Genomic DNA, 25574 nt, shown 5'->3' with positions numbered 1-25574 from the left:
TCTTACTCTGGCCTAATAGCTAAGGTCTTAGACTCGTACTCTGGCCTAATAGCTAAGGTCTTAACTCTTAGTCTGGTCTAATAGCTAAGGTCTTAGACTCGTACTCTGGCCTAATGGTTACGGTCTTAACTCTTACTCTGGCCTACTGGTTAAAGTGTTAACTCTTACTCTGGCCTAATAGCTAAGGTCTTAGACTCGTACTCTGGCCTAATGGTTAAGGTCTTAACTCTTACTCTGGCCTACTGCTTAAGGTCTTAACTCTTACTCTGGCCTAATAGCTAAGGTCTTAACTCTTAATCTGGCCTAATAGCAAAGGTCTTAGACACATAATCTGGCCTAATGGTTAAGGTCTTAACTCTTACTCTGGCCTAATAGCTAAGGTCTTAACTCTTACTCTGGCCTAATAGCTAAAGTCTTAGACCCGTACTATGGCCTACAGGTTGAGGTCATAACTCTTACTCTGGCCTACTGGTTAAGGTCTTAACTTTTACTCTGGCCTACTGGTTAAGGTCTTAACTCTTACTCTGGCCTAATAGCTAATGTCTTAACTCTTACTCTGGCCGAATAGCTAAGGTCTTAGACTCATACTCTGGCCTAATGGTTAAGGTCTTAACTCTTACACTGGCCTAATAGCTAAGGTCTTAACTCTTACTCTGGCCTAATAGCTGAGGTCTTAACTCTTACTGTGGCCTAATAGCTAAGGTCTTAGACTCGTACTCTGGCCTAATAGCTAAGGTCTTAGACTCGTACTCTGGCCTACTGGTCAAGGTCTTAACTTTTACTCTGGCCTAATAGCTAAGGTCTTAACTCTTACTCTGGCCTAATAGCTGAGGTCTTAACTCTTACTGTGGCCTAATAGCTAACGTCTTAGACTTGTACTCTGGCCTAATGGTTAAGGTCTTAACTCTTACTCTGGCCTACTGGCTAAGGTCTTAACTCTTACTCTGGCCTATTAGCTAAGGTCTTAACTCTTACTCTGGTCTAATAGCAAATGTCTTAGACTCGTAATCTGGCCTAATGGTTAAGGCCTTAACTCTTACTCTGGCCTATCAGCTAAGGTCTTAACTCTTACTCTGGTCTAATAGCTAAGGTCTTAGACTCGTACTCTGGCCTGTTGGTTACAGTCTTAACTCTTTCTCTGGCCTATTGGTTAAGGTCTTAACTCTTTCTCTGGCCTAATAGCTAAGGTCTTAACTCTTACTCTGGCCTAATAGCTAAGGTCTTAGACTCGTACTCTGGCCTAATAGCTAAGGTCTTAGACTTGTACTCTGGCCTAATGTTTAAGGTCTTAACTCTTACTCTGGCCTACTGTTTAAGGTCTTAACTCTTACTCTGGCCTAATAGCTAAGGTCTTAACTCTTACTCTGGCCTAATAGCTAATGTATTAGACTCGTACTATGGCCTACAGGTTAAGGTCTTAACTCTTACTCTGGCCTACTGGTTAAGGTATTAACACTTACTCTGGGCTACTGGCTAAGGTCTTAACTCTTACTCTGGCCTAATAGCTAAGGTCTTAACTTTTACTCTGGCCTAATAGCTAAGGTCTTAACTCTTACTCTGGCCTAATAGCTAAGGTCTTAGACTCGTACTCAGGCCTAATGGTTAAGGTCTTAACTCTTACTCTGGCCTAATAGCTAAGGTCTTAAATCTTACTCTGGCCTAATAGCTAAGGTCTTAGACTCGTACTCTGGCCTAATGGTTAAGGTCTTATCTCCTTCTCTGGCCTAATAGCTAAGGTCTTATACTCATACTATGGCTTAATGGTTAAGGTCTTAACTCTAACTCTGGCCTAATAGCTAAGGTCTTAACTCTTACTCTGGCCTAATAGCTAAGGTCTTAGACTCGTACTCTGGCCTAATGGTTAAGGTCTTAACTCTTACTCTGGCCTAATAGCTAAGGTCTTAGACTCGTACTCTGGCCTAATGGTTAAGGTCTTAACTCTTACTCTGGCCTACTGACTAAGGTCTTAACTTTTACTCTGGCCTAATAGCTAAGGTCTTAGACTGGTACTCTGGCCTACTGGTTAAGTTCTTAACTCTTACTCTGGCCAAATAGCTAAGGTCTTAACTCTTACTCTGGCCTAATAACTAAGGTCTTAGACTCGTACTCTGGCCTAATAGCTAAGGTCTTAGACTCGTACTCTGGCCTAATGGTTAAGGTCTTAACTCTTACTCTGGCTTAATAGCTAAGGTCTTAGACTCATACTCTGGCCTAATAGCTAAGGTCTTAACTGTTACTCTGGCCTAATAGCTAAGGTCTTAACTCTTACTCTGGCCTAATAGCTAAGGTCTTAGACTCGTACTCTGGCCTACTGGTTAAGGTCTTAACTCTTACTCTGGCCTAATAGCTAAGGTCTTAACTCTTACTCTGGCCGAATAGCTAAGGTCGTAACTCTTACTCTGGCCGAATAGCTAAAGTCTTAGACTCGTTCTCCTTCCTAATGGTTAAGGTGTTAACTCTTACTCTGGCCTAATAGCTAAGGTCTTAACTCTTACTCTGGCCTAATAGCTAAGGTCTTAGACTCGTACTCTGGCCTAATGGTTAAGGTCTTAACTCTTACTCTGGCCTAATAGCTAAGGTCTTAGACTCGTACTATGGCCTAATGGTTAAGGTCTCAACTCTTACTCTGGCCTACTGGTTAAGGTCTTAACTCTTACTCTGGCCTAATAGCTAAGGTCTTAGACTCATACTCTGGCCTAATAGCTAAGGTCTTAGACTCGTACTCTGGCCTAATAGCTAAGGTCTTAGACTCGTACTCTGGCCAAATGGTTAATGTCTTAACTCTTACTCTGGCCTACTGGTTAAGGTCTTAACTCTTACTCTGGCCTAATAGCTAAGGTCTTAACTCTTACTCTGGCCTAATAGCTAAGGTCTTAGAATCATACTCTGGCCTACTGGGTAAGGTCTTAACTCTTACTCTGGCCTACTGGTTATGGTCTTAACGCTTACTCTGGCCTAATAGCTAAGGTCTTAGACTCGTACTCTGGCCTAATGGTTACGGTCTTAATTGTTACTCTGGCCTAATAGCTAAGGTCTTAGACTCGTACTATGGCCTACAGGTTAAGGTCTTAACTCTTACACTGGCCTACTGGTTAAGGTCTTAACTCTTACTATGGTCTACCGGTTAAGGTCTTAACTCTTACTCTGGCCTAATGGTTACGGTCTTAACTCTTACTCTGGCCTATTGGTTAAGGTCTTAACTCTTTCTCTGGCCTAATAGCTAAGGTCTTAACTCTTACTCTGGCCTAATAGCTAAGGTCTTAACTCTTACTCTGGTCTAATAGCTAGGGTCTTAGACTCGTACTCTGGCCTAATGGTTACGGTCTTAACTCTTACTCTGGCCTATTGGTTAAGGTCTTAACTCTTACTCTAGCCTAATAGCTAAGGTCTTAACTCTTACTCTGGCCTAATAGCTAAGGTCTTAACTCTTACTCTGGTCTAATAGCTAAGGTCTTAGACTCGTACTCTGGCCTAATGGTTACGGTCTTAACTCTTACTCTGGCCTATTGATTAAGGTCTTAACTCTTTCTCTGGCCTAATAGCTAAGGTCTTAACTCTTACTCTGGCCTAATAGCTAAGGTCTTAGACTCGTACTCTGGCCCAATAGCTAAGGTCTTAGACTTGTACTCTGGCCTAATGTTTAAAGTCTTAACTCTTACTCTGGCCTACTGGTTAAGGTCTTAACTCTTCCTCTGGCCTAATAGCTAAGGTCTTAACACTTACTCTGGCCTAATAGCTAAGGTCTTAGACTCGTACTATGGCCTACAGGTTAAGGTCTTAACTCTTACTCTGGCCTACTGGTTAAGGTCTTAACTCTTACTCTGGCCTAATAGCTAAGGTCCTAGACTCATAATCTGGCCTACTGGTTAAGGTCTTAACTTTTACTCTGGCCTAATAGCTAAGGTCATAACTCTTACTCTGGCCTAATAGCTAAGGTCTTAGACTCGTACTCTGGCCTAATGGTTAAGGTCTTAACTCTTACTCTGGCCTACTGGTTATGGTCTTAACTCTTACTCTGGCCTAATAGCTAAGGTCATAGACTCGTACTCTGGCCTACTGGTTAAGGTCTTAACTCTTACTCTGGCCTAATAGCTAAGGTCTTAACTCTTACTCTGGCCTAAGAGCTAAGGTCGTAACTCTTACTCTGGCCGCATAGCTAAGGTCTTAGACTCGTTCTCTTTCCTAATGGTTAAGGTGTTAACTCATACTCTGGCCTAATAGCTAAGGTCTTTACTCTTACTCTGGCATAATAGCTAAGGTCTTAGACTCGTACTCTGGCCTAATGGTTAAGGTCTTAACTCTTACTCTGGCGTAATAGCTAAGGTCTTAGACTCGTACTATGGCCTAATGATTAAGGTCTTAACACTTACTCTGGCCTACTGGTTGAGGTCTTAACTCTTACTCTGGCCTAATAGCTAAGGTCTTAGACTCATACTCTGGCCTAATAGCTAAGGTCTTAGACTCATACTCTGGCCTAATAACTAAGGTCTTAGACTCGTACTCTGGCCAAATGGTTAAGGTCTTAACTCTTACTCTGGCCTAATAGCTAAGGTCTTAACTCTTACTCTGGCCTAATAGCTAAGGTCTTAGACTCATACTCTGGCCTACTGGTTAAGGTCTTAACTCTTACTCTGGCCTACTGGTTATGGTCTTAACTCTTACTCTGGCCTAATAGCTAAGGTCTTAGACTCGGACTTTGGCCTAATGGTTAAGGTCTTAATTCTTACTCTGGCCTAATAGCTAAGGTCTTAGACTCGTACTATGGCCTACAGGTTAAGGTCTTAACTCTTACACTGGCCTACTGGTTAAGGTCTTAAATCTTACTATGGTCTACCGGTTAAGGTCTTAACTCTTACTCTGGCCTACTGGTTAAGGTCTTAACTCTTACTCTGGCCTAATAGCTAAGGTCTTAGACTCGTACTCTGGCCTAATCGTTAAGGTCATAACTCTTACTCTGGCCTTATAGCTAAGGTCTTAGACTCGTACTCTGGCCTAATGGTTAAGGTCTTAACTCTTACTCTGGCCTACTGGTTTTGGTCTTAACTCTTACTCTGGCCTAATAGCTAAGGTCTTAGACTCGTACTCTGGCCTAATAGCTAAGGTCTTAACTCTTAGTCTGGTCTAATATCTAAGGTCTTAGACTCGTAATCTGGCCTAATGGTTACGGTCTTAACTCTTACTCTGGCCTACTGGTTAAAGTGTTAACTCTTACTCTGGCCTAATAGCTAAGGTCTTAGACTCGTACTCTGGCCTAATGGTTAAGGTCTTAACTCTTACTCTGGCCTACTGCTTAAGGTCTTAACTCTTACTCTGGCCTAATAGCTAAGGTCTTAACTCTTAATCTGGCCTAATAGCAAAGGTCTTAGACACATAATCTGGCCTAATGGTTAAGGTCTTAACTCTTACTCTGGCCTAATAGCTAAGGTCTTAACTCTTACTCTGGCCTAATAGCTAAAGTCTTAGACCCGTACTATGGCCTACAGGTTGAGGTCATAACTCTTACTCTGGCCTACTGGTTAAGGTCTTAACTTTTACTCTGGCCTACTGGTTAAGGTCTTAACTCTTACTCTGGCCTAATAGCTAATGTCTTAACTCTTACTCTGGCCGAATAGCTAAGGTCTTAGACTCGTACTCTGGCCTAATGGTTAAGGTCTTAACTCTTACACTGGCCTAATAGCTAAGGTATTAACTCTTACTCTGGCCTAATAGCTAAGGTCTTAGACTCGTACTCTGGCCTAATAGCTAAGGTCTTAGACTCGTACTCTGGCCTACTGGTCAAGGTCTTAACTTTTACTCTGGCCTAATAGCTAAGGTCTTAACTCTTACTCTGGCCTAATAGCTGAGGTCTTAACTCTTACTGTGGCCTAATAGCTAACGTCTTAGACTTGTACTCTGGCCTAATGGTTAAGGTCTTAACTCTTACTCTGGCCTACTGGCTAAGGTCTTAACTCTTACTCTGGCCTATTAGCTAAGGTCTTAACTCTTACTCTGGTCTAATAGCAAATGTCTTAGACTCGTAATCTGGCCTAATGGTTAAGGCCTTAACTCTTACTCTGGCCTATCAGCTAAGGTCTTAACTCTTACTCTGGTCTAATAGCTAAGGTCTTAGACTCGTACTCTGGCCTGTTGGTTACAGTCTTAACTCTTTCTCTGGCCTATTGGTTAAGGTCTTAACTCTTTCTCTGGCCTAATAGCTAAGGTCTTAACTCTTACTCTGGCCTAATAGCTAAGGTCTTAGACTCGTACTCTGGCCTAATAGCTAAGGTCTTAGACTTGTACTCTGGCCTAATGTTTAAGGTCTTAACTCTTACTCTGGCCTACTGTTTAAGGTCTTAACTCTTACTCTGGCCTAATAGCTAAGGTCTTAACTCTTACTCTGGCCTAATAGCTAACGTATTAGACTCGTACTATGGCCTACAGGTTAAGGTCTTAACTCTTACTCTGGCCTACTGGTTAAGGTATTAACACTTACTCTGGGCTACTGGCTAAGGTCTTAACTCTTACTCTGGCCTAATAGCTAAGGTCTTAACTTCTACTCTGGCCTAATAGCTAAGGTCTTAACTCTTACTCTGGCCTAATAGCTAAGGTCTTAGACTCGTACTCAGGCCTAATGGTTAAGGTCTTAACTCTTACTCTGGCCTAATAGCTAAGGTCTTAAATCTTACTCTGGCCTAATAGCTAAGGTCTTAGACTCATACTCTGGCCTAATGGTTAAGGTCTTATCTCCTTCTCTGGCCTAATAGCTAAGGTCTTATACTCATACTATGGCTTAATGGTTAAGGTCTTAACTCTAACTCTGGCCTAATAGCTAAGGTCTTAACTCTTACTCTGGCCTAATAGCTAAGGTCTTAGACTCGTACTCTGGCCTAATGGTTAAGGTCTTAACTCTTACTCTGGCCTAATAGCTAAGGTCTTAGACTCGTACTCTGGCCTAATGGTTAAGGTCTTAACTCTTACTCTGGCCTACTGACTAAGGTCTTAACTTTTACTCTGGCCTAATAGCTAAGGTCTTAGACTGGTACTCTGGCCTACTGGTTAAGTTCTTAACTCTTACTCTGGCCAAATAGCTAAGGTCTTAACTCTTACTCTGGCCTAATAACTAAGGTCTTAGACTCGTACTCTGGCCTAATAGCTAAGGTCTTAGACTCGTACTCTGGCCTAATGGTTAAGGTCTTAACTCTTACTCTGGCTTAATAGCTAAGGTCTTAGACTCATACTCTGGCCTAATAGCTAAGGTCTTAACTGTTACTCTGGCCTAATAGCTAAGGTCTTAACTCTTACTCTGGCCTAATAGCTAAGGTCTTAGACTCGTACTCTGGACTAATAGCTAAGGTCTTAACTCTTACTCTGGCCTACTGGTTAAGGTCTTAACTCTTACTCTGGCCTAATAGCTAAGGTCTTAGACTCGTACTCTGGCCTAATAGCTAAGGTCTTAGACTCGTACTCTGGCCTACAGTTTAAGGTCTTAACTCTTACTCCGGCCTACTGGTTAAGTTCTTAACTCTTACTCTGGAATAATAGCTAAGGTCTTAGACTCATACTCTGGGCTAATAGCTAAGGTCTTAACTCTTACTCTGGCCTAATAGCTAAGGTCTTAGACTCATACTCTGGCCTAATAGCTAAGGTCTTAGACTCATACTCTGGCCTAATAGCTAAGGTCTTAGACTCGTACTCTGGCCAAATGGCTAAGGTCTTAACTCTTACTCTGGCCTAATAGCTAAGGTCTTAGACTCATACTCTGGCCTAATGGTTAAGGCCTTAACTCTTACTCTGGCCTAATAGCTAAGGTCTTAACTCTTACTCTGGCCTAATAGCTAAAGTCTTAGACCCGTACTATGGCCTACAGGTTAAGGTCATAACTTTTACTCTGGCCTACTGGTTAAGGTCTTAACTTTTACTCTGGCCTACTGGTTAAAGTCTTAACTCTTACTCTGGCCTAATAGCTAAGGTCTTAACTCTTACTCTGGCCTAATAGCTAAAGTCTTAACTCTTACTCTGGCCGAATAGCTAAGGTCTTAGACTCGTACTCTGGCCTAATGGTTAAGGTCTTAACTCTTCCACTGGCCTAATAGCTAAGGTCTTAACTCTTACTCTGGCCTAATAGCTAAGGTCTTAGACTCGTACTCTGGCCTAATAGCTAAGGTCTTAGACTCGTACTCTGGCCTACTGGTCAAGGTCTTAACTTTTACTCTGGCCTAATAGCTAAGGTCTTAACTCTTACTCTGGCCTAATAGCTAAGGTCTTAACTCTTACTGTGGACTAATAGCTAACGTCTTAGACTCGTACTCTGGCCTAATGGTTAAGGTCTTAACTCTTACTCTGGCCTACTGGCTAAGGTCTTAACTCTTACTCTGGCTTATTAGCTAAGGTCTTAACTCTTACTCTGGCCTAATAGCAAAGGTCTTAGACTCGTAATCTGGCCTAATGGTTAAGGCCTTAACTCTTACTCTGGCCTATCAGCTAAGGTCTTAACTATTACTCTGGTCTAATAGCTAAGGTCTTAGACTCGTACTCTGGCCTAATGGTTACGGTCTTAACTCTTACTCTGGCCTATTGGTTAAGGTCTTAACTCTTTCTCTGGCCTAATAGCTAAGGTCTTAACTCTTACTCTGGCCTAATAGGTAAGGTCTTAGACTCGTACTCTGGCCTAATAGCTAAGGTCTTAGACTTGTACTCTGGCCTAATGTTTAAGGTCTTAACTCTTACTCTGGCCTACTGGTTAAGGTCTTAACTCTTACTCTGGCCTAATAGCTAAGGTCTTAACTCTTACTCTGGCCTAATAGCTAAGGTCTTAGACTCATACTATGGCCTACAGGTTAAGGTCTTAACTCTTACTCTGGCCTACTGGTTAAGGTATTAACACTTACTCTGGGCTACTGGCTAAGGTCTTAACTCTTAGTCTGGTCTGATAGCTAAGGTCTTAACTTTTACTCTGGCCTAATAGCTAAGGTCTTAACTCTTACTCTGGCCGAATAGCTAAGGTCTTATATTCGTACTCTGGCCTAATGGTAAAGGTCTTAACTCTTACTCTGGCCTAATAGCTAAGGTCTTAACTCTTACACTGGCCTAATAGCTAAGGTCTTAGACTCGTACTCTGGCCTAATGGTTAAGGTCTTAACTCTTACTCTGGCCTAATAACTAAGGTCTTAACTCTTACTCTGGCTTAGCTATTAGGCCAGAGTAAGAGTTAAGACCTTAACCAGTAGGCCGAGTAAGAGTTAAGACTTTAACCTGTAGGCCATAGTACGGGTCTAAGACCGTAGCTATGAGGCCAGAGTAAGAGTTAAGACCTTAGCTATTAGGCCAGAGTAAGAGTTAAGACCTTAACCATTAGGCCATAGTACGAGTCTAAGACCTTAGCTATTAGGCCAGAGTAAGAGTTAAGACCTTAGCTATTAGGCCAGAGTAAGAGTTAAGACCTTAACCATTAGGCCATAGTACGAGTCTAAGACCTTAGCTATTAGGCCAGAGCAAGAGTTAAGACCTTAGCTATTAGGCCAGAGTAAGAGTTAAGACCTAACCAGTGGGCCAGAGTACGAGTCTAAGACCTTAGCTATTAGGCCAGAGTAAGAGTTAAGACCTTAACCTGTAGGCCATAGTACGAGTCCAATACCTTAGCTATTAGGCCAGAGTAAGGGTTAAGACCTTAGCTATTAGGCCAGAGTAAGAGTTAAGACCTTAAACATTAGGCCAGAGTACAAGTTTAAGACCTTAGCTATTAGGCCAGAGTAAAAGTTAAGACCTTAGCTATTAGCCCAGAGTAAGAGTTAAGACCTTAACCTGTAGGCCTGAGTACAAGTCTAAGACCATAGCTATTAGGCCAGAGTAAGATTTAAGACCTTACCATTAGGCCAGAGTACGAGTCTAAGACCTTAGCTATTAGGCCAGAGTAAAAGTTAAGACCTTAGCTATTAGGCCAGAGTAAGAGTTAAGACCTTAGTTTTTAGGCCAGAATAAGAGTTAAGACCTTAACCAATAGGTCAGAGTAAGAGTTAAAACCTTAACCATTAGGCCAGAGTATGAGTCTAAGACCTTAGCTATTAGGCCAGAGTAAGAGTTATGACCTTAACCGGTAGACCATAGTAAGAGTTAAGACCTTAACCAGTAGGCCAGAGTAAGAGTTAAGACCTTAACCTGTAGGCCATAGTACGAGTCTAAGACCTTAGCTATTAGGCCAGAGTAAGAGTTAAGACCTTAACCAGTAGGCCAGAGTAGGAGTTAAGACCTTAACCTTTAGGCTATAGTACGAGTCTAAGACCGTAGCTATTAGGCCAGAGTAAGAGTTAAGACCTTAGCTATTAGGCCAGAGTAAGAGTTAAGACCTTAACCATTAGGCCATAGTACGAGTTTAAGACCTTAGCTATTAGGCCAGAATAAGAGTTAAGACCTTAGCTATGAGGCCAGAGTAAGAGTTAAGACCTTAACCAGTAGGCCAGAGTACGAGTCTAAGACCTTAGCTATTAGGCCAGAGTAAGAGTTAAGACCTTAACCCGTAGGCCATAGTACGAGTCCAAGACCTTAGCTATTATGCCAGAGTAAGTGTTAAGACCTTAGCTATTAGGCCAGTGTAAGAGTTAGGAACTTAAACATTAGGCCAGAGTACGAGTTTAAGACCTTAGCTATTAGGCCAGAGTAAGAGTTACGACCTTAGCTATTAGGCCAGAGTAAGAGTTAAGACCTTAACCTGTAGGCCAGAATACGAGTCTAAGACCTTAGCTATTAGGCCAGAGTAAGATTTAAGACCTTACCCATTAGGCCAGAGTACGAGTCTAAGACCTTAGTTATTAGGCCAGAGTAAGAGTTAAGACCTTAACCAATAGGCCAGAGTAAGAGTTAAGACCTTAACCATTAGGCCAGAGTACGGGTCTAAGACCTTAGCTATTAGGCCAGAGTAAGAGTTAAGACCTTAACCAGTAGGCCAGAGTAAGAGTTAAGACCTTAACCATTAGGCCAGAGTACGAGTCTAAGACCTTAGTTATTAGGCCAGAGTAAGAGTTAAGACCTTAGCTATTAGGCCAGAGTACGAGTCTAAGACCTTAGCTATTAGGCCAGAGTGAGAGTTAAGACCTTAACCAGTAGGCCAGAGTACGAGTCTAAGACATTAGCTATTAGGCCAGTGTACGAGTCTAAGACCTTAGCTATTAGGCCAGAGTAAGAGTTAAGACCTTAACCAGTAGGCTAGAGTACGAGTCTAAGACCTTAGCTATTAGGCCAGAGTAGGAGTCTAAGACCTTAGCTATTAGGCCAGAGTAAGAGTTAAAACCTTAACCAGTAGGCTAGAGTACGAGTCTAAGACCTTAGCTATTAGGCCAGAGTAGGAGTCTAAGACCTTAGCTATTAGGCCAGAGTAAGAGTTAAAACCTTAACCAGTAGGCTAGAGTACGAGTCTAAGACCTTAGATATTAGGCCAGAGTAGGAGTCTAAGACCTTAGCTATTAGGCCAGAGTAAGAGTTAAAACCTTAACCAGTAGGCTAGAGTACAAGTCTAAGACCTTAGCTATTAGGCCAGAGTAAGAGTTAAGACCATAATCAGTAGGCCAGACTAAGAGTTAAGACCTTAACCAGTAGGCCAGAGTATGAGTCTAAGACCTTAGCTATTAGGCCAGAGTACGAGTCTAAGACCTTAGCTATTAGGCCAGACTAAGAGTTAAGACCTTAACCAGTAGGCCAGAGTATGAGTCTAAGACCTTAGCTATTAGGCCAGAGTACGAGTCTAAGACCTTAGCTATTAGGCCAGAGTAAGATTTAAGACCTTACCCATTAGGCCAGAGTACGAGTCTAAGACCTTAGCTATTAGGCCAGAGTAAGAGTTAAGACCTTAGCTATTAGGCCAGCGTAAGAGTTAAGACCTTAGTTATTAGGCCAGAGTAAGAGTTAAGACCTTAACCAATAGGCCAGAGTAAGAGTTAAGACCTTAACCATTAGGCCAGAGTACGGGTCTAAGACCTTAGCTATTAGGCCAGAGTAAGAGTTAAGACCTTAACCAGTAGGCCAGAGTTAGAGTTAAGACCTTAACCATTAGGCCAGAGTACGAGTCTAAGACCTTAGTTATTAGGCCAGAGTAAGAGTTAAGACCTTAGCTATTAGGCCAGAGTACGAGTCTAAGACCTTAGCTATTAGGCCAGAGTGAGAGTTAAGACCTTAACCAGTAGGCCAGCGTAAGAGTTAAGACCTTGACCAGTAGGCCAGAGTACGAGTCTAAGACATTAGCTATTAGGCCACTGTACGAGTCTAAGACCTTAGCTATTAGGCCAGAGTAAGAGTTAAGAACTTAACAAGTAGGCTAGAGTACGAGTCTAAGACCTTAGCTATTAGGCCAGAGTAGGAGTCTAAGACCTTAGCTATTAGGCCAGAGTAAGAGTTAAAACCTTAACCAGTAGGCTAGAGTACGAGTCTAAGACCTTAGCTATTAGGCCAGAGTACGAGTCTAAGACCTTAGCTATTAGGCCAGAGTAAGAGTTAAGACCTTAACCATTAGACCAGAGTACGAGTCTAAGACCTTAGCTATTCGGCCAGAGTAAGAGTTAAGACCTTAGCTATTAGCCCAGAGTAAGAGTTAAGACCTTAGCTATTAGGCCAGAGTAAAAGTTAAGACCTTAACCAGTAGGCCAGAGTAAGAGTTAAGACCTTAACCAGTAGGCCAGAGTAAGAGTTAAGACCTTAACCATTAGGCCAGAGTATGAGTCTAAGACCTTAGCTATTAGGCCAGAGTAAGAGTTAAGACCTTAATCAGTAGGCCAGAGTAAGAGTTAAGCCCTTAACCATTAGGCCAGAGTACAAGTCTAAGACCTTAGCTATTAGGCCAGAGTAAGAGTTAAGACCTTAGCTATTAGGCCAGAGTAAGAGTTAAGACCTTAACCATTAGGCCAGAGCATGAGTCTTAGACCTTAGCTATAAGCCCAGAGTAAGAGTTAAGACCTTAACCAGTAGGCCAGAGTAAGAGTTAAGACCTTAACCATTAGGCCAGCGTACGAGTCTAAGACCTTAGCTATTAGGCCAGAGTAAAAGTTAAGACCTTAACCATTAGGCCAGAGTACGAGTCTAAGACCTTAGCTATTAGGCCAGAGTAAGAGTTAAGACCTTAGCTATTAGGCCAGTGTAAGAGTTAAGACCTTAACCATTAGGCCAGAGTACGAGTCTAAGACCTTAGCTATTCGGCCAGAGTAAGAATTAGGACCTTAGCTATTAGGCCAGAGTAAGAGTTAAGACCTTAGCTATTAGGCCAGAGTAAGAGTTAAGACCTTAACCAGTAGGCCAGAGTAAGAGTTAAGACCTTAACCTGTAGGCCATAGTACGGGTCTAAGACCTTAGCTATTAGCCAGAGTAAGAGTTAAGACCTTAGCTATTAGGCCAGAGTAAGAGTTAAGACCTTAGTTTTTAGGCCAGAGTAAGAGTTAAGACCTTAACCAATAGGCCAGAGTAAGAGTTAAGACCTTAACCATTAGGCCAGAGTACGAGTCTAAGACCTTAGCTATTAGGCCAGAGTAAAAGTTAAGACCTTAGCTATTAGGCCAGAGTAAGAGTTAAGACCTTAGTTTTTAGGCCAGAGTAAGAGTTAAGACCTTAACAAATAGGCCAGAGTAAGAGATAAGACCTTAACCATTAGGCCAGAATACGAGTCTAAGACCTTAGCTATTAGGCCAGAGTAAACGTTATGACCTTAACCGGTAGACCATAGTAAGAGTTAAGACCTTAACCAGTAGGCCAGAGTAAGAGTTAAGACCTTAACCTGTAGGCCATAGTACGAGTCTAAGACCTTAGCTATTAGGCCAGAGTAAGAGTTAAGACCTTAAACATTAGGCCAGAGTACGAGTCTAAGACCTTAGCAATTAGGCCAGAGTAAGAGTTAAGACCATAACCAGTAGGCCAGACTAAGAGTTAAGACCTTAACCAGTAGGCCAGAGTATGAGTCTAAGACCTTAGCTATTAGGCCAGAGTACGAGTCTAAGACCTTAGCTATTAGGCCAGAGTAAGAGTTAAGACCTTAACCAGTAGGCCAGAGTAAGAGTTAAGACCTTAACCATTAGGCTATAGTACAAGTCTAAGACCGTAGCTTTTAGGCCAGAGTAAGAGTTAAGACCTTAGCTATTAGGCCAGAGTAAGAGTTAAGACCTTAACCATTAGGCCATAGTACGAGTCTAAGACCTTAGCTATTAGGCCAGAGTAAGAGTTAAGACCTTAGCTATTAGGCCAGAGTAAGAGTTAAGACCTTAACCAGTAGGCCAGAGTACGTGTCTAAGACCTTAGCTATTAGGGCAGAGTAAGAGTTAAGACCTTAACCCGTAGGCCACAGTACGAGTCCAAGACCTTAGCTATTAGGCCAGAGTAAGTCTTAAGACCTTAGCTATTAGGCCAGAATAAGAGTTAAGAACTTAAACATTAGGCCAGAGTACGAGTTTAAGACCTTAGCTATTAGGCCAGAGTAAGAGTTAAGACCTTAGCTATTAGGCCAGAGTAAGAGTTAAGACCTTAACCTGTAGGCCAGAATACGAGTCTAAGACCTTAGCTATTAGGCCAGAGTAAGATTTAAGACCTTACCCATTAGGCCAGAGTACGAGTCTAAGACCTTAGCTATTAGGCCAGAGTAAGAGTTAAGACCTTAGCTATTAGGCCAGAGTAAGAGTTAAGACCTTAGTTATTAGGCCAGAGTAAGAGTTAAGACCTTAAACAATAGGCCAGAGTAAGAGTTAAGACCTTAACCATTAGGCCAGAGTACGGGTCTAAGACCTTAGCTATTAGGCCAGAGTAAGAGTTAAGACCTTAACCAGTAGGCCAGAGTAAGAGTTAAGACCTTAACCATTAGGCCAGAGTACGAGTCTAAGACCTTAGTTATTAGGCCAGAGTAAGAGTTAAGACCTTAGCTATTAGGCCAGAGTACGAGTCTAAGACCTTAGCTATTAGGCCAGAGTGAGAGTTAAGACCTTAACCAGTAGGCCAGAGTAAGAGTTAAGACCTTAACCAGTAGGCCAGAGTAAGAGTTAAGACCTTGACCAGTAGGCCAGAGTACGAGTCTAAGACATTAGCTATTAGGCCAGTGTACGAGTCTAAGACCTTAGCTATTAGGCCAGAGTAAGAGTTAAGACCTTAACCAGTAGGCTAGAGTACGAGTCTAAGACCTTAGCTATTAGGCCAGAGTACGAGTCTAAGACCTTAGCTATTAGGCCAGAGTAAGAGTTAAAACCTTAACCAGTAGGCTAGAGTACGAGTCTAAGACCTTAGCTATTAGGCCAGAGTACGAGTCTAAGACCTTAACCATTAGGCCAGAGTACGAGTCTAAGACCTTAGGTATTAGGCCAGAGTAAGAGTTAAAAACCTTAACCATTAGGCCAGAGTACGAGTCTAAGACCTTAGCTATTCGGCCAGAGTAAGAGTTAAGACCTTAGCTATTAGCCCAGAGTAAGAGTTAAGACCTTAGCTATTAGGCCAGAGTAAAAGTTAAGACCTTAACCAGTAGGCCAGAGTAAGAGTTAAGACCTTAACCAGTAGGCCAGAGTAAGAGTTAAGACCTTAACCATTAGGCCAGAGTACGAGTCTAAGACCTTAACTATTAGGCCAGAGTAAGAGTTAAGACCTTAATCAGTAGGCCAGAGTAAGAGTTAAGCCCTTAACCATTAGGCCAGAGTACGAGTCTAAGACCTTAGCTATTAGGCCAGAGTAAGAGTTACGACCTTAGCTATTAGGCCAGAGTAAGAGTTAAGACCTTAACCATTAGGCCAGAGTATGAGTCTAAGACCTTAGCTATTAGGCCAGAGTAAGAGTTAAGACCTTAACCAGTAGGCCAGAGTAAGAGTTAAGACCTTAACCATTAGGCCAGAGTACGAGTCTAAGACCTTAGCTATTAGGCCAGAGTAAAAGTTAAGACCTTAACCATTAGGCCAGAGTACGAGTCTAAGACCTTAGCTATTAGGCCAGAGTAAGAGTTAAGACCTTAGCTATTAGGCCAGTGTAAGAGTTAAGACCTTAACCATCAGGCCAGAGTACGAGTCTAAGACCTTAGCTATTCGGCCAGAGTAAGAATTAGGACCTTAGCTATTAGGCCAGAGTAAGAGTTAAGACCTTAGCTATTAGGCCAGAGTAAGAGTTAAGACCTTAACCAGTAGGCCAGAGTAAGAGTTAAGACCTTAACCTGTAGGCCATAGTACGGGTCTAAGACCTTAGCTATTAGCCAGAGTAAGAGTTAAGACCTCAGCAATTAGGCCAGAGTAAGAGTTAAGACCTTAGTTGTTTGGCCAGAGTAAGAGTTAAGACCTTAACCAATAGGCCAGAGTAAGAGTTAAGACCTTAACCAGTAGGCCAGAGTAAGAGTTAAGACCTTAACCATTAGGCCAGAGTACGAGTCTAAGACCTTAGCTATTAGGTCAGAGTAAGAGTTAAGACCTTAGCTATTAGGCCAGAGTACGAGTCTAAGACCTTAGCTATTAAGCCAGAGTAAGATTTAAGACCTTAGCTATTAGGCCAGAGTAAGAGTTAAGACCTTAACCAGTAGGCCAGAGTACGAGTCTAAGACCTTAGCTATTAGGCCAGAGTAAGAGTTAAGACCTTAGCTATTAGGCCAGAGTAAGAGTTAAGACCTTAACCATTAGGCCAGAGTATGAGTCTAAGACCTTAGTTATTAGGCCAGAGTAAGAGTTAAGACCTTAACCAGTAGGCCAGAGTAAGAGTTAAGACCTTAACCATTAGGCCAGAGTACGAGTCTAAGACCTTAGCTATTAGGCCAGAGTAAAAGTTAAGACCTTAACCATTAGGCCAGAGTACGAGTCTAAGACCTTAGCTATTAGGCCAGAGTAAGAGTTAAGACCTTAGCTATTAGGCCAGTGTAAGAGTTAAGACCTTAACCATCAGGCCAGAGTACGAGTCTAAGACCTTAGTTATTAGGCCAGAGTAAGAGTTAAGACCTTAGCTATTAGGCCAGAGTACGAGTCTAAGACCTTAGCTATTAGGCCAGAGTGAGAGTTAAGACCTTAACCAGTAGGCCAGAGTAAGAGTTAAGACCTTAACCAGTAGGCCAGAGTAAGAGTTAAGACCTTGACCAGTAGGCCAGAGTACGAGTCTAAGACATTAGCTATTAGGCCAGTGTACGAGTCTAAGACCTTAGCTATTAGGCCAGAGTAAGAGTTAAGACCTTAACCAGTAGGCTAGAGTACGAGTCTAAGACCTTAGCTATTAGGCCAGAGTACGAGTCTAAGACCTTAGCTATTAGGCCAGAGTAAGAGTTAAAACCTTAACCAGTAGGCTAGAGTACGAGTCTAAGACCTTAGCTATTAGGCCAGAGTACGAGTCTAAGACCTTAACCATTAGGCCAGAGTACGAGTCTAAGACCTTAGGTATTAGGCCAGAGTAAGAGTTAAAAACCTTAACCATTAGGCCAGAGTACGAGTCTAAGACCTTAGCTATTCGGCCAGAGTAAGAGTTAAGACCTTAGCTATTAGCCCAGAGTAAGAGTTAAGACCTTAGCTATTAGGCCAGAGTAAAAGTTAAGACCTTAACCAGTAGGCCAGAGTAAGAGTTAAGACCTTAACCAGTAGGCCAGAGTAAGAGTTAAGACCTTAACCATTAGGCCAGAGTACGAGTCTAAGACCTTAACTATTAGGCCAGAGTAAGAGTTAAGACCTTAATCAGTAGGCCAGAGTAAGAGTTAAGCCCTTAACCATTAGGCCAGAGTACGAGTCTAAGACCTTAGCTATTAGGCCAGAGTAAGAGTTACGACCTTAGCTATTAGGCCAGAGTAAGAGTTAAGACCTTAACCATTAGGCCAGAGTATGAGTCTAAGACCTTAGCTATTAGGCCAGAGTAAGAGTTAAGACCTTAACCAGTAGGCCAGAGTAAGAGTTAAGACCTTAACCATTAGGCCAGAGTACGAGTCTAAGACCTTAGCTATTAGGCCAGAGTAAAAGTTAAGACCTTAACCATTAGGCCAGAGTACGAGTCTAAGACCTTAGCTATTAGGCCAGAGTAAGAGTTAAGACCTTAGCTATTAGGCCAGTGTAAGAGTTAAGACCTTAACCATCAGGCCAGAGTACGAGTCTAAGACCTTAGCTATTCGGCCAGAGTAAGAATTAGGACCTTAGCTATTAGGCCAGAGTAAGAGTTAAGACCTTAGCTATTAGGCCAGAGTAAGAGTTAAGACCTTAACCAGTAGGCCAGAGTAAGAGTTAAGACCTTAACCTGTAGGCCATAGTACGGGTCTAAGACCTTAGCTATTAGCCAGAGTAAGAGTTAAGACCTCAGCAATTAGGCCAGAGTAAGAGTTAAGACCTTAGTTGTTTGGCCAGAGTAAGAGTTAAGACCTTAACCAATAGGCCAGAGTAAGAGTTAAGACCTTAACCAGTAGGCCAGAGTAAGAGTTAAGACCTTAACCATTAGGCCAGAGTACGAGTCTAAGACCTTAGCTATTAGGTCAGAGTAAGAGTTAAGACCTTAGCTATTAGGCCAGAGTACGAGTCTAAGACCTTAGCTATTAAGCCAGAGTAAGATTTAAGACCTTAGCTATTAGGCCAGAGTAAGAGTTAAGACCTTAACCAGTAGGCCAGAGTACGAGTCTAAGACCTTAGCTATTAGGCCAGAGTAAGAGTTAAGACCTTAGCTATTAGGCCAGAGTAAGAGTTAAGACCTTAACCATTAGGCCAGAGTATGAGTCTAAGACCTTAGTTATTAGGCCAGAGTAAGAGTTAAGACCTTAACCAGTAGGCCAGAGTAAGAGTTAAGACCTTAACCATTAGGCCAGAGTACGAGTCTAAGACCTTAGCTATTAGGCCAGAGTAAAAGTTAAGACCTTAACCATTAGGCCAGAGTACGAGTCTAAGACCTTAGCTATTAGGCCAGAGTAAGAGTTAAGACCTTAGCTATTAGGCCAGTGTAAGAGTTAAGACCTTAACCATCAGGCCAGAGTACGAGTCTAAGACCTTAGCTATTCGGCCAGAGTAAGAATTAGGACCTTAGCTATTAGGCCAGAGTAAGAGTTAAGACCTTAGCTATTAGGCCAGAGTAAGATTTAAGACCTTAACCAGTAGGCCAGAGTAAGAGTTAAGACCTTAACCTGTAGGCCATAGTACGGGTCTAAGACCTTAGCTATTAGCCAGAGTAAGAGTTAAGACCTCAGCTATTAGGCCAGAGTAAGAGTTAAGACCTTAGTTGTTAGGCCAGAGTAAGAGTTAAGACCTTAACCAATAGGCCAGAGTAAGAGTTAAGACCTTAACCATTATGCCAGAGTACGAGTCTAAGACCTTAGCTATTAGGCCAGAGTAAGAGTTATGACCTTAACCGGTAGACCATAGTAAGAGTTAAGACCTTAACCTGTAGGACATAGTACGAGTCTAAGACCTTAGCTATTAGGCCAGAGTAAGAGTTAAGACCTTAAACATTAGGCCAGAGTATGAGTCTAAGACCTTAGCAATTAGGCCAGAGTAAGAGTTAAGACCATAACCAGTAGGCCAAACTAAGAGTTAAGACCTTAACCAGTAGGCCAGAGTATGAGTCTAAGACCTTAGCTATTAGGCCAGAGTAAGAGTTAAGACCTTAACCAGTAGGCCAGAGTAAGAGTTAAGACCTTAACCATTAGGCTATAGTACAAGTCTAAGACCGTAGCTATTAGGCCAGAGTAAGAGTTAAGACCTTAGCTATTAGGCCAGAGTAAGAGTTAAGACCTTAACCATTAGGCCATAGTATGAGTCTAAGACCTTAGCTATTAGGCCAGAGTAAGAGTTAAGACCTTAGCTATTAGGCCAGAGTAAGAGTTAAGACCTTAACCAGTAGGCCAGAGTACGTGTCTAAGACCTTAGCTATTAGGCCAGAGTAAGAGTTAAGACCTTAACCCGTAGGCCACAGTACGAGTCCAAGACCTTAGCTATTAGGCCAGAGTAAGTGTTAAGACCTTAGCTATTAGGCCAGAGTAAGAGTTAAGAACTTAAACATTAGGCCAGAGTACGAGTTTAAGACCTTAGCTATTAGGCCAGAGTAAGAGTTAAGACCTTAGCTATTAGGCCAGAGTAAGAGTTAAGACCTTAACCTGTAGGCCAGAATACGAGTCTAAGACCTTAGCTATTAGGCCAGAGTAAGATTTAAGACCTTACCCATTAGGCCAGAGTACGAGTCTAAGACCTTAGCTATTAGGCCAGAGTAAGAGTTAAGACCTTAGCTATTAGGCCAGAGTAAGAGTTAAGACCTTAGTTATTAGGCCAGAGTAAGAGTTAAGACCTTAACCAATAGGCCAGAGTAAGAGTTAAGACCTTAACCATTAGGCCAGAGTACAGGTCTAAGACCTTAGCTATTAGGCCAGAGTAAGAGTTAAGACCTTAACCAGTAGGCCAGAGTAAGAGTTAAGACCTTAACCATTAGGCCAGAGTACGAGTCTAAGACCTTAGTTATTAGGCCAGAGTAAGAGTTAAGACCTTAGCTATTAGGCCAGAGTACGAGTCTAAGACCTTAGCTATTAGGCCAGAGTGAGAGTTAAGACCTTAACCAGTAGGCCAGAGGAAGAGTTAAGACCTTAACCAGTAGGCCAGAGTAAGAGTCTAAGACATAAGCTATTAGGCCAGTGTACGAGTCTAAGACCTTAGCTATTAGGCCAGAGTAAGAGTTAAGACCTTAACCAGTAGGCTAGAATACGAGTCTAAGACCTTAGCTATTAGGCCAGAGTAGGAGTCTAAGACCTTAGCTATTAGGCCAGAGTAAGAGTTAAAACCTTAACCAGTAGGCCAGAGTAAGAGTTAAGACCTTAACCATTAGGCCAGAGTACGAGTCTAAGACCTTAGCTATTAGGCCAGAGTAAAAGTTAAGACCTTAACCATTAGGCCAGAGTACGAGTCTAAGACCTTAGCTATTAGGCCAGAGTAAGAGTTAAGACCTTAGCTATTAGGCCAGTGTAAGAGTTAAGACCTTAACCATCAGGCCAGAGTACGAGTCTAAGACCTTAGCTATTCGGCCAGAGTAAGAATTAGGACCTTAGCTATTAGGCCAGAGTAAGAGTTAAGACCTTAGCTATTAGGCCAGAGTAAGAGTTAAGACCTTAACCAGTAGGCCAGAGTAAGAGTTAAGACCTTAACCTGTAGGCCATAGTACGGGTCTAAGACCTTAGCTATTAGCCAGAGTAAGAGTTAAGACCTCAGCAATTAGGCCAGAGTAAGAGTTAAGACCTTAGTTGTTTGGCCAGAGTAAGAGTTAAGACCTTAACCAATAGGCCAGAGTAAGAGTTAAGACCTTAACCAGTAGGCCAGAGTAAGAGTTAAGACCTTAACCATTAGGCCAGAGTACGAGTCTAAGACCTTAGCTATTAGGTCAGAGTAAGAGTTAAGACCTTAGCTATTAGGCCAGAGTACGAGTCTAAGACCTTAGCTATTAAGCCAGAGTAAGATTTAAGACCTTAGCTATTAGGCCAGAGTAAGAGTTAAGACCTTAACCAGTAGGCCAGAGTAAGAGTTAAGACCTTAACCATTAGGCCAGAGTACGAGTCTAAGACCTTAACTATTAGGCCAGAGTAAGAGTTAAGACTTTAATCAGTAGGCCAGAGTAAGAGTTAAGCCCTTAACCATTAGGCCAGAGTACGAGTCTAAGACCTTAGCTATTAGGCCAGAGTAAGAGTTAAGACCTTAGCTATTAGGCCAGAGTAAGAGTTAAGACCTTAACCATTAGGCCAGAGTATGAGTCTAAGACCTTAGTTATTAGGCCAGAGTAAGAGTTAAGACCTTAACCAGTAGGCCAGAGTAAGAGTTAAGACCTTAACCATTAGGCCAGAGTACGAGTCTAAGACCTTAGCTATTAGGCCAGAGTAAAAGTTAAGACCTTAACCATTAGGCCAGAGTACGAGTCTAAGACCTTAGCTATTAGGCCAGAGTAAGAGTTAAGACCTTAGCTATTAGGCCAGTGTAAGAGTTAAGACCTTAACCATCAGGCCAGAGTACGAGTCTAAGACCTTAGCTATTCGGCCAGAGTAAGAATTAGGACCTTAGCTATTAGGCCAGAGTAAGAGTTAAGACCTTAGCTATTAGGCCAGAGTAAGATTTAAGACCTTAACCAGTAGGCCAGAGTAAGAGTTAAGACCTTAACCTGTAGGCCATAGTACGGGTCTAAGACCTTAGCTATTAGCCAGAGTAAGAGTTAAGACCTCAGCTATTAGGCCAGAGTAAGAGTTAAGACCTTAGTTGTTAGGCCAGAGTAAGAGTTAAGACCTTAACCAATAGGCCAGAGTAAAAGTTAAGACCTTAACCATTATGCCAGAGTACGAGTCTAAGACCTTAGCTATTAGGCCAGAGTAAGAGTTATGACCTTAACCGGTAGACCATAGTAAGAGTTAAGACCTTAACCTGTAGGACATAGTACGAGTCTAAGACCTTAGCTATTAGGCCAGAGTAAGAGTTAAGACCTTAAACATTAGGCCAGAGTATGAGTCTAAGACCTTAGCAATTAGGCCAGAGTAAGAGTTAAGACCATAACCAGTAGGCCAAACTAAGAGTTAAGACCTTAACCAGTAGGCCAGAGTATGAGTCTAAGACCTTAGCTATTAGGCCAGAGTAAGAGTTAAGACCTTAACCAGTAGGCCAGAGTAAGAGTTAAGACCTTAACCATTAGGCTATAGTACAAGTCTAAGACCGTAGCTATTAGGCCAGAGTAAGAGTTAAGACCTTAGCTATTAGGCCAGAGTAAGAGTTAAGACCTTAACCATTAGGCCATAGTATGAGTCTAAGACCTTAGCTATTAGGCCAGAGTAAGAGTTAAGACCTTAGCTATTAGGCCAGAGTAAGAGTTAAGACCTTAACCAGTAGGCCAGAGTACGTGTCTAAGACCTTAGCTATTAGGCCAGAGTAAGAGTTAAGACCTTAACCCGTAGGCCACAGTACGAGTCCAAGACCTTAGCTATTAGGCCAGAGTAAGTGTTAAGACCTTAGCTATTAGGCCAGAGTAAGAGTTAAGAACTTAAACATTAGGCCAGAGTACGAGTTTAAGACCTTAGCTATTAGGCCAGAGTAAGAGTTAAGACCTTAGCTATTAGGCCAGAGTAAGAGTTAAGACCTTAACCTGTAGGCCAGAATACGAGTCTAAGACCTTAGCTATTAGGCCAGAGTAAGATTTAAGACTTTACCCATTAGGCCAGAGTACGAGTCTAAGACCTTAGCTATTAGGCCAGAGTAAGAGTTAAGACCTTAGCTATTAGGCCAGAGTAAGAGTTAAGACCTTAGTTATTAGGCCAGAGTAAGAGTTAAGACCTTAACCAATAGGCCAGAGTAAGAGTTAAGACCTTAACCATTAGGCCAGAGTACAGGTCTAAGACCTTAGCTATTAGGCCAGAGTAAGAGTTAAGACCTTAACCAGTAGGCCAGAGTAAGAGTTAAGACCTTAACCATTAGGCCAGAGTACGAGTCTAAGACCTTAGTTATTAGGCCAGAGTAAGAGTTAAGACCTTAGCTATTAGGCCAGAGTACGAGTCTAAGACCTTAGCTATTAGGCCAGAGTGAGAGTTAAGACCTTAACCAGTAGGCCAGAGGAAGAGTTAAGACCTTAACCAGTAGGCCAGAGTAAGAGTCTAAGACATAAGCTATTAGGCCAGTGTACGAGTCTAAGACCTTAGCTATTAGGCCATAGTAAGAGTTAAGACCTTAACCAGTAGGCTAGAATACGAGTCTAAGACCTTAGCTATTAGGCCAGAGTAGGAGTCTAAGACCTTAGCTATTAGGCCAGAGTAAGAGTTAAGACCTTAGCTATTAGGCCAGAGTAAGAGTTAAGACCTTAGTTTTTAGGCCAGAGTAAGAGTTAAAACCTTAACCAGTGGGCCAGAGTACGAGTCTAAGACCTTAGCTATTAGGCCAGAGTAAGAGTTAAGACCTTAACCTGTAGGCCATAGTACGAGTCCAATACCTTAGCTATTAGGCCAGAGTAAGGGTTAAGACCTTAGCTATTAGGCCAGAGTAAGATTTAAGACCTTAAACATTAGGCCAGAGTACAAGTTTAAGACCTTAGCTATTAGGCCAGAGTAAAAGTTAAGACCTTAGCTATTAGGCCAGAGTAAGAGTTAAGACCTTAACCTGTAGGCCTGAGTACAAGTCTAAGACCATAGCTATTAGGCCAGAGTAAGATTTAAGACCTTACCATTAGGCCAGAGTACGAGTCTAAGACCTTAGCTATTAGGCCAGAGTAAAAGTTAAGACCTTAGCTATTAGGCCAGAGTAAGAGTTAAGACCTTAGTTTTTAGGCCAGAATAAGAGTTAAGACCTTAACCAATAGGCCAGAGTAAGAGTTAAAACCTTAACCATTAGGCCAGAGTACGAGTCTAAGACCTTAGCTATTAGGCCAGAGTAAGAGTTATGACCTTAACCGGTAGACCATAGTAAGAGTTAAGACCTTAACCAGTAGGCCAGAGTAAGAGTTAAGACCTTAACCTGTAGGCCATAGTACGAGTCTAAGACCTTAGCTATTAGGCCAGAGTAAGAGTTAAGACCTTAACCAGTAGGCCAGAGTAGGAGTTAAGACCTTAACCATTAGGCTTTAGTACGAGTCTAAGACCGTAGCTATTAGGCCAGAGTAAGAGTTAAGACCTTAGCTATTAGGCCAGAGTAAGAGTTAAGACCTTAACCATTAGGCCATAGTACGAGTCTAAGACCTTAGCTATTAGGCCAGAGTAAGAGTTAAGACCTTAGCTATTAGGCCAGAGTAAGAGTTAAGACCTTAACCAGTAGGCAAGAGTAAGAGTTAAGACCATAATCATTAGGCCAGAGTACGAGTCTAAAACCTTAGCTATTAGGCCAGAGTAAGATTTAAGACCTTAGCTATTAGGCCAGAGTAAGAGTTAAGACCTTAACCAGTAGGCCAGAGTACGAGTCTAAGACCTTAGCTATTAGGCCAGAGTAAGAGTTAAGACCTTAACCAGTAGGCCAAAGTAAGAGTTAAGACCATAACCTGTAGGCCATAGTATGAGTCTAAGACCTTAGCTATTAGGCCAGAGTACGAGTCTAAGACCTTAGCTATTAGGCCAGAGTGAGAGTTAAGACCTTAACCAGTAGGCCAGAGGAAGAGTTAAGACCTTAACCAGTAGGCCAGAGTAAGAGTCTAAGACATAAGCTATTAGGCCAGTGTACGAGTCTAAGACCTTAGCTATTAGGCCAGAGTAAGAGTTAAGACCTTAACCAGTAGGCTAGAATACAAGTCTAAGACCTTAGCTATTAGGCCAGAGTAGGAGTCTAAGACCTTAGCTATTAGGCCAGAGTAAGAGTTCAAACCTTAACCAGTAGGCTAGAGTACGAGTCTAAGACCTTAGCTATTAGGCCAGAGTACGAGTCTAAGACTTTAACCATTAGGCCAGAGTACGAGTCTAAGACCTTAGCTATTAGGCCAGAGTAACAGTTAAGACCTTAACCATTAGGCCAGAGTACGAGTCTAAGACCTTAGCTATTCGGCCAGAGTAAGAGTTAAGACCTTAGCTATTAGCCCAGAGTAAGAGTTAAGACCTTAGCTATTAGGCCAGAGTAAAAGTTAAGACCTTAACCAGTAGGCCAGAGTAAGAGTTAAGACCTTAACCAGTAGGCCAGAGTAAGAGTTAAGACCTTAACCATTAGGCCAGAGTACGAGTCTAAGACCTTAGCTATTAG

Source organism: Triturus cristatus, chromosome 6, assembly GCF_964204655.1.
Source record: "Triturus cristatus chromosome 6, aTriCri1.1, whole genome shotgun sequence".
Classification (NCBI taxonomy): domain Eukaryota; kingdom Metazoa; phylum Chordata; class Amphibia; order Caudata; family Salamandridae; genus Triturus; species Triturus cristatus.
Note: the sequence above shows the minus strand (reverse complement) of the source record.